Below are 15,934 nucleotides of genomic sequence, written 5' to 3'. Positions count from 1 at the left end.
AAAATCATATGTTTTCCTACATTTTACAAATTCAAACAAATGTACAAATTCAAACAAATTGTAAAATTTGTAAAACAAATGACATTTTCCCATGAAATTTGCCAAGCAAAAATCATTGAATTGCTTAGAAATGTATAATGTTCCCAATTCCAGCTGTGTTGTTACAAATTCTGGCATAATCTTTATAATAGGCGACACTTTTCATATATTAGCCAACACAATCTCATGATAATCGTAACTACTTTATGTGCAGCTAGCGAATAGGTTGCTAATTCATAGGAATCTGTATGATCTCATTCATACGTTTTCATTCAATCTGCTTATGCCCTGTTTAGAGATGAACCTTCATGCTTACTTTTTCTAAAAATCATATTTTTTGTACAATTCACATTGTACAAATTCATACTAAATCAGCACCTTGTAAGATAAATAGCTTCTCAGATGAGATTGGTTTGCTATTAGCCCTAGGAAAATGTTTATTGCTAAAAAGTGACAGGTCATACAATATATGTGTTTGACCTCCTGAGGCAGACAGCCAACATTTTTTTAATGTTAAGCACCTCTTTCACTGATACCGATCCTTATTCTCGTTCCAGCTGGGCTCTTTTATTTCTCAGCTCTTGACAGATATTGGGGTACTGTGCTTCATCTGTGTGGCTTTGAGTGCAGTCCAGATTGTCGTTTTGAGGACATGACCTGTGGGCTTTGTTTGATAAGAATCTGTAATACTGTAATAATGTCATTATTGTGTCTGGAGCAGCCCCTGATTACAGAGGCCAATCAAACGCTGCTTCCGTTCCACTTCGTGCAGAGTAATGTGGGTGTGAGGGAAGAAACGGCCTTCTGTCCTCAGCAGAATAGGAGGAATATTACATTACGTGATACTTTGTGCATGCGGCTGTATCCTGCTCTTCCGTAGCATTAGTAATATTATTACTGATTATAGCTTTCTGTATAGTAACTTCACTTGATACACATTTAGGCTATATTTAGAGGCGACTTTATGGGTATAAGATTCAAGACTAGAAGGGTTTTTCCAACACAAAATACTGGCAATTTGTTCACAAAATGGTGGCTAATATGTATGTTTTTGTATTTGCTTACACATATGTAATTGATATGTTTAGAGGAGGACCTTAACACTTATTTTTATATATATATATATATATATATTCCTCAACTATACTTTCATCCTCCAAGCAAAAATCTAAAATTACTTTGAGAACGAATGTCAAGCAAGACTAATAACTATGCTTGCAGTTGCAAATCTGAGCATAATGTCCCCAGTTCCAGCTGTGTTGTAACATTTTTATTTTTTTTCATTGGTCCTCATATTTTGTTTGGCTGTGCAATGTGATGCAAGAGAATTGCTTTAATGTGAGATGATTTATGAGCAATTGCATTACAGACAATTTTTACGGTTGTCAGTCACCATGAATTTATGAAACTATAAAGCCATGTGAAAGCTGTCTGCCAATTGAATTTTTTTCACTAACCACAAATTTGAACAGAAAGGTTTTGCTCAAATGTTGCTCAAGAGACAAACAGGAGTTCTCAGTTAAGTATCAGTTGTATCTAAAACAGCAACAAATAAAACAATTGTTGACATATACTAGAAGATTATAGATATCTAAAAAGATTTTTACATATTTGAGCTCACATTGAAAACTTCTGAAACCTTGCAGACTTAGTATTTTGCCAAATTTGTGCACAGTTCGAGACGTAGGGTCTTTTTAAGCAAATTTAAGAAATCTCATTGTGTTGAACAAAATTACATATTTAATTACAATAATTTAAGCCTTTTCCGCACACAAAACTATAAAAAAATAAATGGTGTATCATTTCCTTTGAAACAGTTTTCACTCAGAAATTGCTCATAAATTTCACAAATAATTACAACGAAAAGGCAATTAATACAATAAATTAACGCAAATTATGTATCAGAAAAACTGAGTAGTATTTTCTTGTAAAGTATTAATAAACCTCAATAAACTTTATATTCACAATTTTAAAAAATATATATATGTTGCATATCTTCAGAAGAATTGTAATATACTGACACTTTTCTGGGGGTTTTCCTTTTTTTAATTTATTTTTTATTTTTGGGGGGGGGGGGGGGGGGGGGGTCACTGCAAAACATTACAGGTCAAAGAGCCACATGAACATTTTTCAAAAATTCTAATTTTGTGTTCTATATAAAATAAAAATAAATAAATAAATAAAAAACACACAGAGAATAGCGAACAGAATGAAATACTTGAGGTAGTGAGTCTTCATCCAGGGTTTGCTATGCTTTTGGACATAAGAGACACAAACTGGGCCCCAAAACATCTCACTCATGACCTCCACACGTGATCCTTTGTTTCACTGCTGTTTTTCTGCCTTTCAGCGGCTCTCACTTCCCTCACCGAAGGTTTTTCTGATGGCCTGTCCTGGGAATTAATGACTGCTAATGAACAAGTGTCAGAGAACGACCAGGCTTTCCTCTCAACCAATTGCCACGATCCACGTCACCAGAGTTCTAATCACCCGCACCTGCACCTCATCAGCGAACAATCACCACACACTTAAAAGCACTCTCCTCAATCACAACAGGGTCCGATCTTGTTGTAACATACAAGGACCGACGCTCTCAAGACTCATAGCTGAGTATACTACCTGACGATACTTACCTGTTGAAACTTACCTCTTGTTCTGCTCCTCTTCATCTTCCCCATCCGCAGATCCAGACGCTCGACGACGGACACTGTTGTGGTTACCACTCACTGGACACGTATCACGGCACACAGAGCACTCCCCTGCACGCTGGAGGTTCCCGCTGTCATCATCCCTGTCAAAGACACAGTGACTGAGTTTATCCCGGCTCACGGGTCTCCTGTAACTCCATTGACTTCTACTCATCTCAAGAATACCAACCCCTCAGTTCTTCCGATTCCAGATTCACTATTAAACACCTTTGTTCTTTCACTAACCTGCTGTGTCTGACAAGTTCATTACAGAAGATCGGACCGACACAGAAGATGGGCGAGCTCGCGCAATTTTTTGAGCTGGCTCACGCCATCCAGGACCCCATCCACTATTTGATGGCATTTGCGCCTCTCGCCCTCGCCAGCTCACTCGAGGATGAGACCATCAAGATGCTGCTCCGGCTCGGGCTCACGCACCACCAGCAGCGAGAGCTCCCAGACACCTCCGACCTCACTTGGAGAGAAGCCATCATCCGGTGTCTGGAGAGTCTCCGACCCCGAGCCGGAGCCTTATCCCCGGCGAAGTATGTTCCGCCCGCGGCGACGTGGAAACCGCCGCAACAGGCGACGAACGTTGCGCCGTTTACGGCGATGATGGTCCCGTCCAGCCCCGCACCTCCCGTGCGCCCTCTAATGTCCGCGCTGCAAGAGCGTCCTCTAATGTCCGCGCGGCAAGCGCGCCCTATAATGTCTGCGCGGCAAGCGCGCCCTCTAATGTCCGCGCTACAAGAGCGCCCCTTTGAATCCGCGCTGCAAGAGCGCCCTCAAGAGTCCGTGCTGCAAGAGAGCCGTCCTGAGTTCCCGCTGGTTCCGTCCAGCCGTCCTGAGTTCCCGCTGGTTCCGTCCAGCCGTCCTGAGTTCCCGCTGGTTCCGTCCAGCCGTCCTGAGTTCCCGCTGGTTCCGTCCAGCCGTCCTGAGTTCCCGCTGGTTCCGTCCAGCCGTCCTGAGTTCCCGCTGGTCCCGTCCAGCCCACCTGAGTTCCCGCTGGTCCCGTCCAGCCCACCTGAGTTCCCGCTGGTCCCGTCCAGCCCACCTGAGTTCCCGCTGGTCCCGTCCAGCCCACCTGAGTTCCCGCTGGTCCCGTCCAGCCCACCTGAGTTCCCGCTGGTCCCGTCCAGCCCACCTGAGTTCCCGCTGGTCCCGTCCAGCCCACCTGAGTTCCCGCTGGTCCCGTCCAGCCCACCTGAGTTCCCGCTGGTCCCGTCCAGCCCCGCGCCGCAAGAGCGCCCTCAAGAGTCCGCGCCGCAAGAGCGCCCTCAAGAGTCCGCGCCGCAAGAGCGCCCTCAAGAGTCCGCGCCGCAAGAGCGCCCTCCAGCGTCTCCGCTGGTCCAGTCCAGCGCTCCTTCGTCTCCGCTGGTTCTATCCAGCTTCGCGCCTCCCGTGCGCCCTCAAGTGTCTGCGCTGCAAGAGCGCCCTCGGGGGTCCGCGCTGCGGGAGCGCCCTCCTGCGTCTACGCTGGTCCCGTCCAGCTCTCCATCGTCTCCGCTGGTTCCGTCCAGCTCCGCGCCTCCAGAGCGCCCCCCAGTGCCCGCTCCTCCAGAGCGCCCCCCAGTGCCCGCTCCTCCAGAGCGCCCTCTAGTGCCCGCTCCTCCAGAGCGCCCTCTAGTGCCCGCTCCTCCAGAGCGCCCTCTAGTGCCCGCTCCTCCAGAGCGCCCTCAAGCGCCCGCTCCTCCAGAGCGCCCTCAAGCGCCCGCTCCTCCAGAGCGCCCTCAAGCGCCCGCTCCTCCAGAGCGCCCCCAAGAGTCCGCTCCTCCAGAGCGCCCCCAAGAGTCCGCTCCTCCAGAGCGCCCCCAAGCGTCCGCTCCTCCAGAGCGCCCCCAAGCGTCCGCTCCTCCAGAGCGCCCCCAAGCGTCCGCTCCTCCAGAGCGCCCCCAGGAGTCCGCTCCTCCAATGTGGCCCCCAGAGGGGAACTTTCCCAAAGAAATTTTGGGGGGGGGCCATATAGTCTCAGTCTGTGTGGCCAGGCCAAGGGCCAAGGCCACGGAGCACCCCGATCCGCCAAGGCCGCCCAAGGACCCCGATCCGCCAAGGCCGCCCGAGGACCCCGATCCGCCAAGGCCGCCCGAGGACCCCGATCCGCCAAGGCCGCCCGAGGACCCCGATCCGCCAAGGCCGCCCGAGGACCCCGATCCGCCAAGGCCGCCCGAGGACCCCGATCCGCCATGGTCGCCCGAGGACCCCGATCCGCCAAGGCCGCCCGAGGACCCCGATCCGCCAAGGCCGCCCGAGGCTCCTGATCCGCCATGGTCTCCCAAGGCTCCAGATCCGCCATGGCCTCCCGAATCTCCAGTCCTGCCATGGCCTCCCAAGGCCCCGGATCCGCCATGGTCTCCCGAATCTCCAGTCCTGCCATGGCCTCCCAAGGCTCCGGATCCACCCTGGTCTCCCGAATCTCCAGTCCTGCCATGGCATCCCAAGGCTCCTGATCCGTCCTGGAGGCTTCCCTGTCATATCCTGGTCCTGCTCCAGCCTCCAGGACGCCCGCCCCCCCTCCCCGATGTTACTGTTACGGTGCGGGACGCACCTTCCGGGAGGGGGAGATACTGTCAGAGAACGACCAGGCTTTCCTCTCAACCAATTGCCACGATCCACGTCACCAGAGTTCTAATCACCCGCACCTGCACCTCATCAGCGAACAATCACCACACACTTAAAAGCACTCTCCTCAATCACAACAGGGTCCGATCTTGTTGTAACATACAAGGACCGACGCTCTCAAGACTCATAGCTGAGTATACTACCTGACGATACTTACCTGTTGAAACTTACCTCTTGTTCTGCTCCTCTTCATCTTCCCCATCCGCAGATCCAGACGCTCGACGACGGACACTGTTGTGGTTACCACTCACTGGACACGTATCACGGCACACAGAGCACTCCCCTGCACGCTGGAGGTTCCCGCTGTCATCATCCCTGTCAAAGACACAGTGACTGAGTTTATCCCGGCTCACGGGTCTCCTGTAACTCCATTGACTTCTACTCATCTCAAGAATACCAACCCCTCAGTTCTTCCGATTCCAGATTCACTATTAAACACCTTTGTTCTTTCACTAACCTGCTGTGTCTGACAAGTTCATTACAACAAGGGGGGCCAAGGCCAAAGCAAAGTGGTAGGAAATGATCTGAGAAATTACAGTTCCTGTCTCGGTGCCTCCATTACCAGAGTGAACGTGCACCCTCTGCACTCTCTGTACAGGGAAACAACACTGATCCTCCCCCATCAAGCGCACTCATCCTGAACACATAACAGCCCAGACCCCTCACTCAACCCCAGTCTAACCTCATCATGTGAGAGAGCTGAGATTAGAGGACTTGGCCCCTCGTTCAAAGCAGAAAACAACATTGCCTCTCTGGCCACGAGTCAAGCGTGCTAGTTTAAATTAGAGCGCAGCCTTTCACACTTGACATTTAGTGTGGCACAGTATATCTTCACCTTATTTCCACCTCGCCCCCTCCTGAAAGTCCACACCCCCTTCAGTCTTATTAACACACACAGACTGTGTTTCATTTGGACTATATTACACATTAGACTTCTTAAATCAGCATGACTTCAGTAATGGTTTTATGTTCTCTAAAAGGTACAGAAGTCTTTACAGTCACTGCTGTAAGGTTTAACTGCCACCCATGCGAGACTAAGGCTATGTCTTAAAGGGTGCGGCCGGCCGGTCCGGGCCTTGTCAACATCTGAACTCATATTAGAGAAGTCTTTTCTTATAACTGAGATTCATTTTAAATGAACGATTTTTAGATATTGGTCATCTATTTTTGCGGTCTCTTGTGAAAAAAAAGTTTTGATCGTATTTAATGTAGTTTACTTACAATCTTAAAAGAATATACTTATAAAAATGTACTTGAAAATAATATATCAATGAAATAAAAGGCAATTTAAGTATATTTTGAAGAGAGTATACAGTACTGTGTCTAATATAGTTTTATTTTAAAGGACATTTTAAATCATTTTTTTTTTTAATAATATTTTGTCATGTTTTAAACAAGTACACTTATTTTGATGTGTTGACTAACATACTAAAGCACATGTAAAGTGCTTAATTATAATTTTAACTGTAGTATATTAAGTAAAAATTACAACTTCATTAAAATGTGTAATTGCAGATACATGACATACATGTTTCATTAAAAATAGTAAGCTTATTCAAAGACAATACAAGTAATTATGAAATTACATATAAAGATGTACTTAAGTGCTTCACTAGAAAGATCAGCTAACTGTATTTAATATCAGTTGAAACTATAATACTATTAACATGCAATTAAGTGTGTGAAAACATTAAAATCACATATTCTTTTAAAGTATATTATGTCTGTAAAAAGTCAATAAATGAAATCAACGTTTCCTTAAAGATACATGGTAACCATCTGCCACCATGGACATATTCATATAAACTATTTTGAGGAAATTATTAAGTTTACATCACACTGAAATGGAAGATGCTTATAATAAGATTTAGAAATACTGTACATTAAAATACCAGATATTTAAAGGATGAACAATATGGCATAAAATTCCAAAGAACATATTCTTTCATAGGTTAGAAGACATTTATCATCAATTTTGACTTAAAGGTTTCTATTAAAATTCCTTATGTGAACATGACAAAAATGAAATAGTTGTGAACATACAGTAAACATAGAGTTAAATAGAACATGCATTTCATAGGTTCATATTTGAGTAAACATAGAGTTAAATAGAACATGCATTTCATAGGTTCATATTTGAGTAAACATAGAGTTAAATAGAACATGCATTTCATAGGTTCATATTTGAGTAAACATAGAGTTAAATAGAACATGCATCTCATAGGTTCATATTTGACTGCAGACTATTGGTATCTTGAGCACATTTTGAGATACTGTCGAGATTTCACTGGAATCCTTGATGACATTATACTGGCTTTTTTCCCTCAGGAGAGAAATATGAGAAGGATGAAACTTAAAAAAAACATCTCAGTTTGCTTTCAATATCATTTCTAACAAGCAAATCTAACAGTTTGTCATTTTACTTTAATTTTGAGATATAACTGAGTTCTAGATTCTTTAAAAAAAACCTCTGCGTACATCATAAAAACAGGAATCCTTACCTTTTTATAGCCTCTTTTAGCTTCTTCGGGAACAGACTGCAGAACGTACTGTCTAACAGAGACAAACTAGAAGAGTGGATCGTAGAATCCGAAGGAAACTCCCCACTGTTTATCCCTGACTGGCTCAGCCAGTCTTCAACATCATCCCTTCATGCCGCTCATTATAGCCTCAGCCCACTCCGGTTTCACAGAGACGCTCCAGCATCCAGCAGTGTGTGTGTGTGTGTGTGTGTGTGAGCCGGAGGAAACTGGCAGTAATCCTGTAAAAAGTTCCTCAACTCTGAGCCTTACTGTAATCAAATGCAGTCGTTAGATGTGGGGCTCATAAAGGAGAACATGAGCTTTACTCATCGCTGCTTTGCCTGCCAGTCCCACCCTTTTGTCTGCTGGATGCCAAGCATTGCTGCTCTCTGCTACTCTGCATTTCTCCCTCCGAAGTTAGAAATTTAAACAAACCCCTAATCTGACTTAATAAACTTTGGTGTGCAACTCATTCTGCACCATTTATGCAACAGATACATCATGCTACTTGTTGGCAAAAAGTGTGCTATTAAGTTTCTAAGTGATGAAATTTTCAATATATGTCTGGCATATGATAAAACTAGTGAAGAAATCCAATAGACTGACTTTGAAGCAGAGACCAGCATATCGTAGAGACTTGGAGCAGTAACCAACTATCAATTATTGCCTTATAAACCACTCAGAACTGCATAGCAACACCCCGGGAACCATCCGAAACACCTTAAAAGCTTCAAAATCTAGTTGTTGTTATTGTAGTAGACTTGTAGTCCAGAGTGTGATGAAAAACTAGCAGGAGCCTGAAGCCTAATCATGTGTGTAATGTATAACCTGAGCACTTTTGCATTCACCAACTCGTCTTATCCGTGCTTTTATGTAGTCATTGTGCGGATCTTAATCCTGTGCACAAAGAGTAATAAGAGCTTTGGACACACAGTAACATCATATCCTGTTGTGTTCAGAGAATACTCTGAGGATTTATTACACTTTCTGCCTCAGAGCTCAGTTCATCACCTGAGTACAGTGCAGTGGATCACAATAGAGCCAGTGTATGGGTATTTCACAAATATCACGAAGCTTGTTTGCCAGTGTACAGCATGTCCACTATCATAGGGTGTTAAGAATTGCTGCCAGGGTGTTGCTATGCAGTTGCTAGGGTGTTCTGGGTGGTTGTTATGAGCTTGCTTGCTTGCCAAGTCAAAAGACCCAATACCCAAATGAATGATGTTCTTGTTGATAGATATGGGAACTTTCAGACATTTTATCATCATAAAAATCTTACAGGTTAGAAAAGTAACCTCTTCTCAACAAACTGGAAACTCGGATGTATCACCCATATGTAGCACAAACTGCGCAGGATGAGTTTTTAGCAGTAAATATCACCACAATTTCAAATCTTAAGTGGGTCAATAAATAAAGAAATTGAAAAAATAATAAATAAAAAATGTAGTTTAAAATGCATGTGGTAGCTTTAGTTTCATGTAGGTTTTGTATGATTTAAAAAATAATTCTGTATAATTTTCAGCAATAATAAAATAAAATATAATTAAATTAAATTATCATTATTATTATCATCATCGTTATAATTTTTATATTGATGCTAAAGTGTCATTATGCATATTGGTAAAAAACTATGTTTAGTTTTAAATATTTTTAAACAATGTTTTAGTTAGTTATTTAGTTTTAAGTTGAAAAGTATATTTTAGAAATATCATGATTATGAATACATAAATAACATTAATCACATTTTTGGAGTGTTTTAACATAGGCCCATGAAATGTTGCAACCTGAACTAAGCCTGCCTTGCCATAAAATGATCTAATTATCTGATATTATATCTGAGAGTTATTGACAATAACACAATAATGATAATAAAATACTATGTGAAACTCCTTCTTCATTTAACACTAATTCTATTCAATTTTTGTTCATCATGACTTCAAGACAGTTGCATCACCCTGCCTTTTTTTTGTTTTTGAAGTTATGCCACCAAAAAATACCAAAGCTCATTCAGAAATGAAAAAACTAAATTGATAATAGAAGAGCTGCAAGCTGCATATATATTGCCTTTTGTATGTAACCTATTTTTAAATAAACTGATAGTGCCCATCAGAAAAAAAAAAGAGTATCATGTCATGTATGTCTTGAAAATAGAAATAATTCTATTTTGTAATAGAACACAAGAACATACATTTACATTAGAAGGTAAAGCAAAACTGGTGCTTTCCACTCCTTGCCAAATCACAAAAGCTGATTTAATTAAAAATCCAGAAATCCACCATGAATAAGGAAAACCTTGACCTAGTGACTTAATCAGAGCAGAGAATGGAGAATGGGGCGCCTGACGCCTCCGTGTCGTCCTCTAAGTTGGGCTTTATGAGTTTGCATTGTGCTGTTTGTGCATTAATCTTACCCCACAACAATTCAATGAGCGATTTGTTGCCGTGTCCTATGTGACACAATGCGTCTCATTCACCACCCGCTCCCTGTGTGGGAAGTTCTGGCCGATCTCTGTCTCTCTCTCTAACTGTCCTGAGCGAGTACCAGGCAAATAGATCCTTTCAGTCTTTATACCATTGCATCAAACATTCATTGTTATTTCAGTTACATTTGTGTACAAGATGCTTATCACACACACACACGGATTTAATCACCATTGTTTAGAAAGTCAAAGTTTGATGAGTAAACTGCAGTGTCATTGATTACGAACAAAGTCAGATTACGATTGTTTGTTTGCCACTGGAATGAATCTCATTCTAATAAACCAATATCTATCCAAGGCACAATGAAAACTTGGTAATGCATTCCTTTAAATTGATGACTTCAAACGTCTGGTATTCCCATCCTGCCACTGCTACAGACGGAGGGCAGACCAGTGGGCGTCTTCCAGAAAGAGCTGCTCCCAACGCCAGACCATGTAAGGCAGCCAACGTGCCCAAAAATAAATATCAAAGATCACTGGGAGAGGGTGGGAGAAATGGATGTAGAAGGAGCGAAAGAAACAGAACCTTGCAGATGTTTTCAACTCGTCAGGAATGCCGCCGCTCGGCCGTGGATGCGGTCCATATGTGCTTCTGGCTGTATGTGGAGGATCACAGAGCATTTCTGTCTGTCTGCATGCAGCAAAACCCCGGTGTAGTTAATGGGATCGCCCCACTCCGTCACTTTGCTCTTCTGCTTTGATAGGCCTTGTGGGCCACCTACTTTAATGTAGTTAGTCTGACCTTCCTGCAATTTCAACACTTGGCACATTCAAATAACAAAGTCCAGATGCCTGCTTAACGGGAGCCACCAACCCCTTTCAACCTTTGCACTCTGTTCAACTGAAGACATGCAATACAGTTAATTGCTGGAAAATATGGTGCTTTGAAAGAATGATGGTGACATAGAAGGGACTATTATCCCATTAAGTGAAGTCAGTTCACTTGGCATGCAATATCTGCCTAAAAACTGTCGGCTAATCTTTCATTCCAATATCATTTTAAATATAACATAATAAGAAAAACATTGCTTTAGCATGATTTATATGCAAACTACCATGCATGGTCACTAATGAAAAATAAGTATACTTAATTAAATTGAAAGTGCACTTATAGTTTACTGCAAACAAAAGTAAATAAAAAAAATATATATCTTATATATACTTGCAGTATTTTTGCAGATAATATTACTGAAATAAAATGTCACTTAAATGCATACAGAGATGCACTTTAACAAACTTAAGTAGACTTTTAAAAAGTGAACTTTGTAATAATGTCAAATTAAAAGTTTGACTCTAAAGTACTTTTTAAATCATTATAAGGTATTTGGTTAAAATGTTAACAATAGTGTTATTCATTTAAAGTAAATTTATTTAAGTGCTAAATTACAAATATGTAATTAAAAATATTTTTAAATACATGATATGCAAGTTTTAATAGAATTGACATTAAAGGTGTATTTTAGTTAGCCATAAATGTTTGTCAGTTCATTCAGCAGTGCAATTTTACCATATTTCAAGTAATTATGAATTTACATATAAAGATGTACTTAAGTCATACCTAAGTGGGCCAAAAAGCATTTCATAGTTCAAATAATTGCATTTATTATAGATTTACACTGTAAAACATTTTCATTCAGTTGTAATTAATATGCAATTAAGTTTCTGAAAATATTATATTCACTATGCACTTAAATATTGTTTTAAAGTATATTATTTCCATAATAAGTGCTCTATTTAAAAGCAAGCTAAGGGGTTAAATGTTGGCTTCTGTAAAGCTTTAGTCATGGTTTCATGTTCAAATTATGCACTTGTTTGGGTGTAGAATAAGGAAGTGGGGACAAAGGTAATCTATAAAGTTTTTAGTTTTTTTTCTTTCATTGAATTATGTTGTTTGTGTGAAGTAAACTTCATAAGTTTGTGTAATTTGTTCTCTATGTAGTCAAATGAACTACCCAGGCAGACAATAACACACATGCAATATAAGGTTACATATACTAAGCGGAAAGTGTCAAAAAAAATAAAAATAAATCTGACAAGACAACAATTTAGTAATTAAATCAATTAAGATGCTAAGATGTTACCAGTAGGCCTGACACAAAGCAGATAACGTACAGTACAACCCCCCTAACTCTGGAAATCATTGTAAGACATGGTTTTAAATGGCTTATTGCTTTGATAATTTGGTTTATCTGGTTAGCATGACCTGTTAGCTGCTGCTTTTAGATGCTGGAACTACATCATCAGCCAGCAAGGAAGCTAAATTTCTTCTAGTTTACTTAAGCACTGTCTCACCCCCGTTTATAATACTGCACAAGCTATTCCATCTGTCCCCTCAGCCAGGATGAGGAGAAATAGGGGCCAGGTCAGGGAGTTGTTGAATATGATTTCTCATTCACTGGATGTGAATGCATGACATTGCCTCCTTTCACGAGGGAAATAAGTGCCTGAAATAAACAAGAACTCATGCAGCCATCTAGTGCTGAGTATTGGAAATACTTCAACATTTGCAGGACAAATCCTCCATGTACAAAAAGTAAGTATTCAACGAAAAAACTTCACTAACTCTCAGAATTAGTGAAAAAATGTTTTTAATGCACATTATCTATAAACTCTCTTAGATTAGAGAGCATTTAAAGAAAGTTTATGCATAACTCAACCTCGTGTTGTTTTATTTCAGAAAAGAAAAATTAGGCCATTCTGTTAATTATTCATTTTTACATCCGAAGAACAGCACATAAAATCATTTTTAAGTAAACTGAAGTGTCTGATTCTATGTGACGACACAATTGTACCACAAGCAGCGTTCAAATTCAAAACAGTTGATAAAATCACATCTTACAGTATAACTCCTACAACAGCTTTTGAAATATTTTGAAATAATTTTTGTTTTTATTTTAGGTCTCACTAATTAATCTCCACTTAACAACTGGATAACAACAACTGGATTTGAAGATGAACCTCAACAGGAACCAAATCAAACAAAGTTATTTAGATCTTTCTGTTTTGAATATTTAATATTTAACTGTGAAAAGTTGCCAAAACACTTGTTTTAGTTCAGTTCACTTGAGTAAGTAATGGGACAAATAATGATAAACACATAAAGTTTTAATTACATTTAGAGTTCAGTAAATACACTGTAAAAAGTGATAAATTGACTTAACTTGATAGAGCCTGTTCCAGAGACAGCCATGCATGCCCATGCCATGACACCACCTCCACCATGCTTTACAGATGAGGCTGTATGCTTGGGATCATTGCAGGTCCCTTTTTGTTCTCCACATTTTTGCTTCCCCATCACTTAGATAAAGGTTCATCTTTGTCTCATCGGTCCATAAACACAGTTCCAAAACTCTTCTGGCTCACCTTTGTGCTTTTTTGCAAACTCTAATGTTGCCTTTCTATTTTTGGTGCTGGTCAGAGGTTTGGATCTTGCTGTGTAGCATCTGTAATTCTGTGTCAAAGTCTCCTGAGGACAGTAGATTGTCAGAGCATCACCCCAGCTTTCTGGAAGTTGTTGGTGATTTTACAGACACGTCTTTTAGGATTCATTTTCACAGCTTTTTTGATTTGTCTGTCATCAACTACTGTTGTTTTCTCAGCCGATCAGGTCATTGTTGGTTGCTGGTGGTTTCCAAACTCTTGATTTCTCCATGTCCTTTGTTTTTGCTAGAGCTCTAACTGACTTCCTCTTTTCTTTTAGCATCAAAATCACTTGCTTTTCTCTCAAAGTCAGCTCCCTCATCTTCATCCTGGTTTGTGTGTGTCATCATCGAATGCAAGATTCAGAATACAGAAGTAATGGATATAACTGATACGACACATTCCCTGCTTTTAATATCTGAAGAATTAATGCAACAGGACACAGCTGATCACTTAGAAAGACCTGTGAGGCAACTGCTCCAATACTTATGCTCACATCAGATAGAGGGATGAAACTCTAAAAGTGCTGAACTTCTTAGCTGGTAAAACATCTATGTGTTGAAATCACCCAATAATAAAATGTGACATTCTGTAGTTTTGTCTCATATTCATCTTTTAATCATATTTGTAAATGTCTTGAATCCACAGGCAAAAGAGCAATTTTGTCTTTACTGTTCCAATACTTTTGGAGGGTACTGTATATGGGGGGGGGGGAACTAAATTAAAAACATTGCTTCATTAAATGTTACATTGTCATATCAGTATGATACGATATACGATATCCTAACAGAAAACTAATGAACTCGAGAGGCAGATCCTGTATTGTCATTCCACTGTCTGCTTGTTGCAAGAGGAAATGATGAGGTAAAATAAAACTCAAATAGCAAAAGCACAGGTGAGTAATGTTTATCAAGCATCTCTACTGTACTGTACAACCTGTAGTTTGAAAAGATAGCTACTGCTACTTTATATCTTTTATCATTCATTACAGCAGCAACTGCCTTCATGTTGCAAGAGGAAACACAGCCAGTCAACTGAGGTAATATAATTCTCTGGTAAATGCAAGATTTAAAAAAAAAAGCACATGTAATGTTTTTCAAGCATATTTGCTATCTGTTGTACTACCTGTAGTTTAACAGATACTGTATATTTTTTGTCATTTATTACAATAGGGATGTTCACTGTCTGGATGTTACAAGAGGAAATTCTGCCAGTCAACTGAGATAAAAGAAACACTGGCGAATGCCAGATTAAAAATATAAAAGCACAGGTGAGTAACTTTTTTTTTTTTCAACCAACATCTTTGTTGCAAAGTTTGAATTGATACTGCATATATTTTCTCATTCACAGGGATGGCAACTGCTTGGATGTTGCAAGAGGAAATGTAGCCTGTCTGAAACCGGCATCAGAAGATGGTAGTCTTGAAGTGTGAGGAGCCACCACATCACCCTAACCATCCACTGTACTGTCCACCAGCAAACCTCCTCTTTGAAATGCTTTAAAACAGCCCTGGTCCTCACAAAACGTTTGACTATAACAGGAATGACCTGAAGTGATCTGGATCATGCTGGACGCAGCAACTTGGGATCTCATGGGACTGTCCTTTCTTTGTCAGATCTGTGAGAAGACAGAATAAGCAAGTTTTTTTTTTTTTTTTTATGCGCACACTGGTTCGTTTGCTACCAGAATTTGATTCATGCGAGTGATGTGGATGCTGTTTTCTGAACTCAGGTGCGAATACGCAAACTGTTCCTGAAATATTTAAGATCTACCCCTATTTCAGTCGAATCGAGTTCAGTGATTGACTGAGGAGTTTATGAATGTTTGTCAGACTGAATGAATCATCATTATAATTAATAATTAGATCATTAGGATGAATTTAAATGTACACAGTGACAGGCCAAATGCATGAACCTGAAATTGAAATGCCTTATCTTTAAAACTAATTTCAGTGACAGTGTCTGCCTTTCAGATGCTTTGTTACAAACCAAATTGCACTGTTTATACATGTAGGTGTTTATAGGCTACTGTAAAAAAATAAATATATGTTTTTGACCTTGCAGTTCCATTTTTAGGTGACCCTTCTGTAGCCTACAAATCTGTATAAAACGCCCGTAAAACTGTGCTGAAACTTTTAGCTGGTGTGTATTTAACATTAAAGACATGAT

The sequence above is a fragment of the Barbus barbus genome (genome assembly GCF_936440315.1).
Source record: "Barbus barbus genome assembly, chromosome: 45".
NCBI classification, from domain to species: Eukaryota; Metazoa; Chordata; class Actinopteri; order Cypriniformes; family Cyprinidae; genus Barbus; species Barbus barbus.
This window is presented reverse-complemented; position numbering follows the sequence as displayed.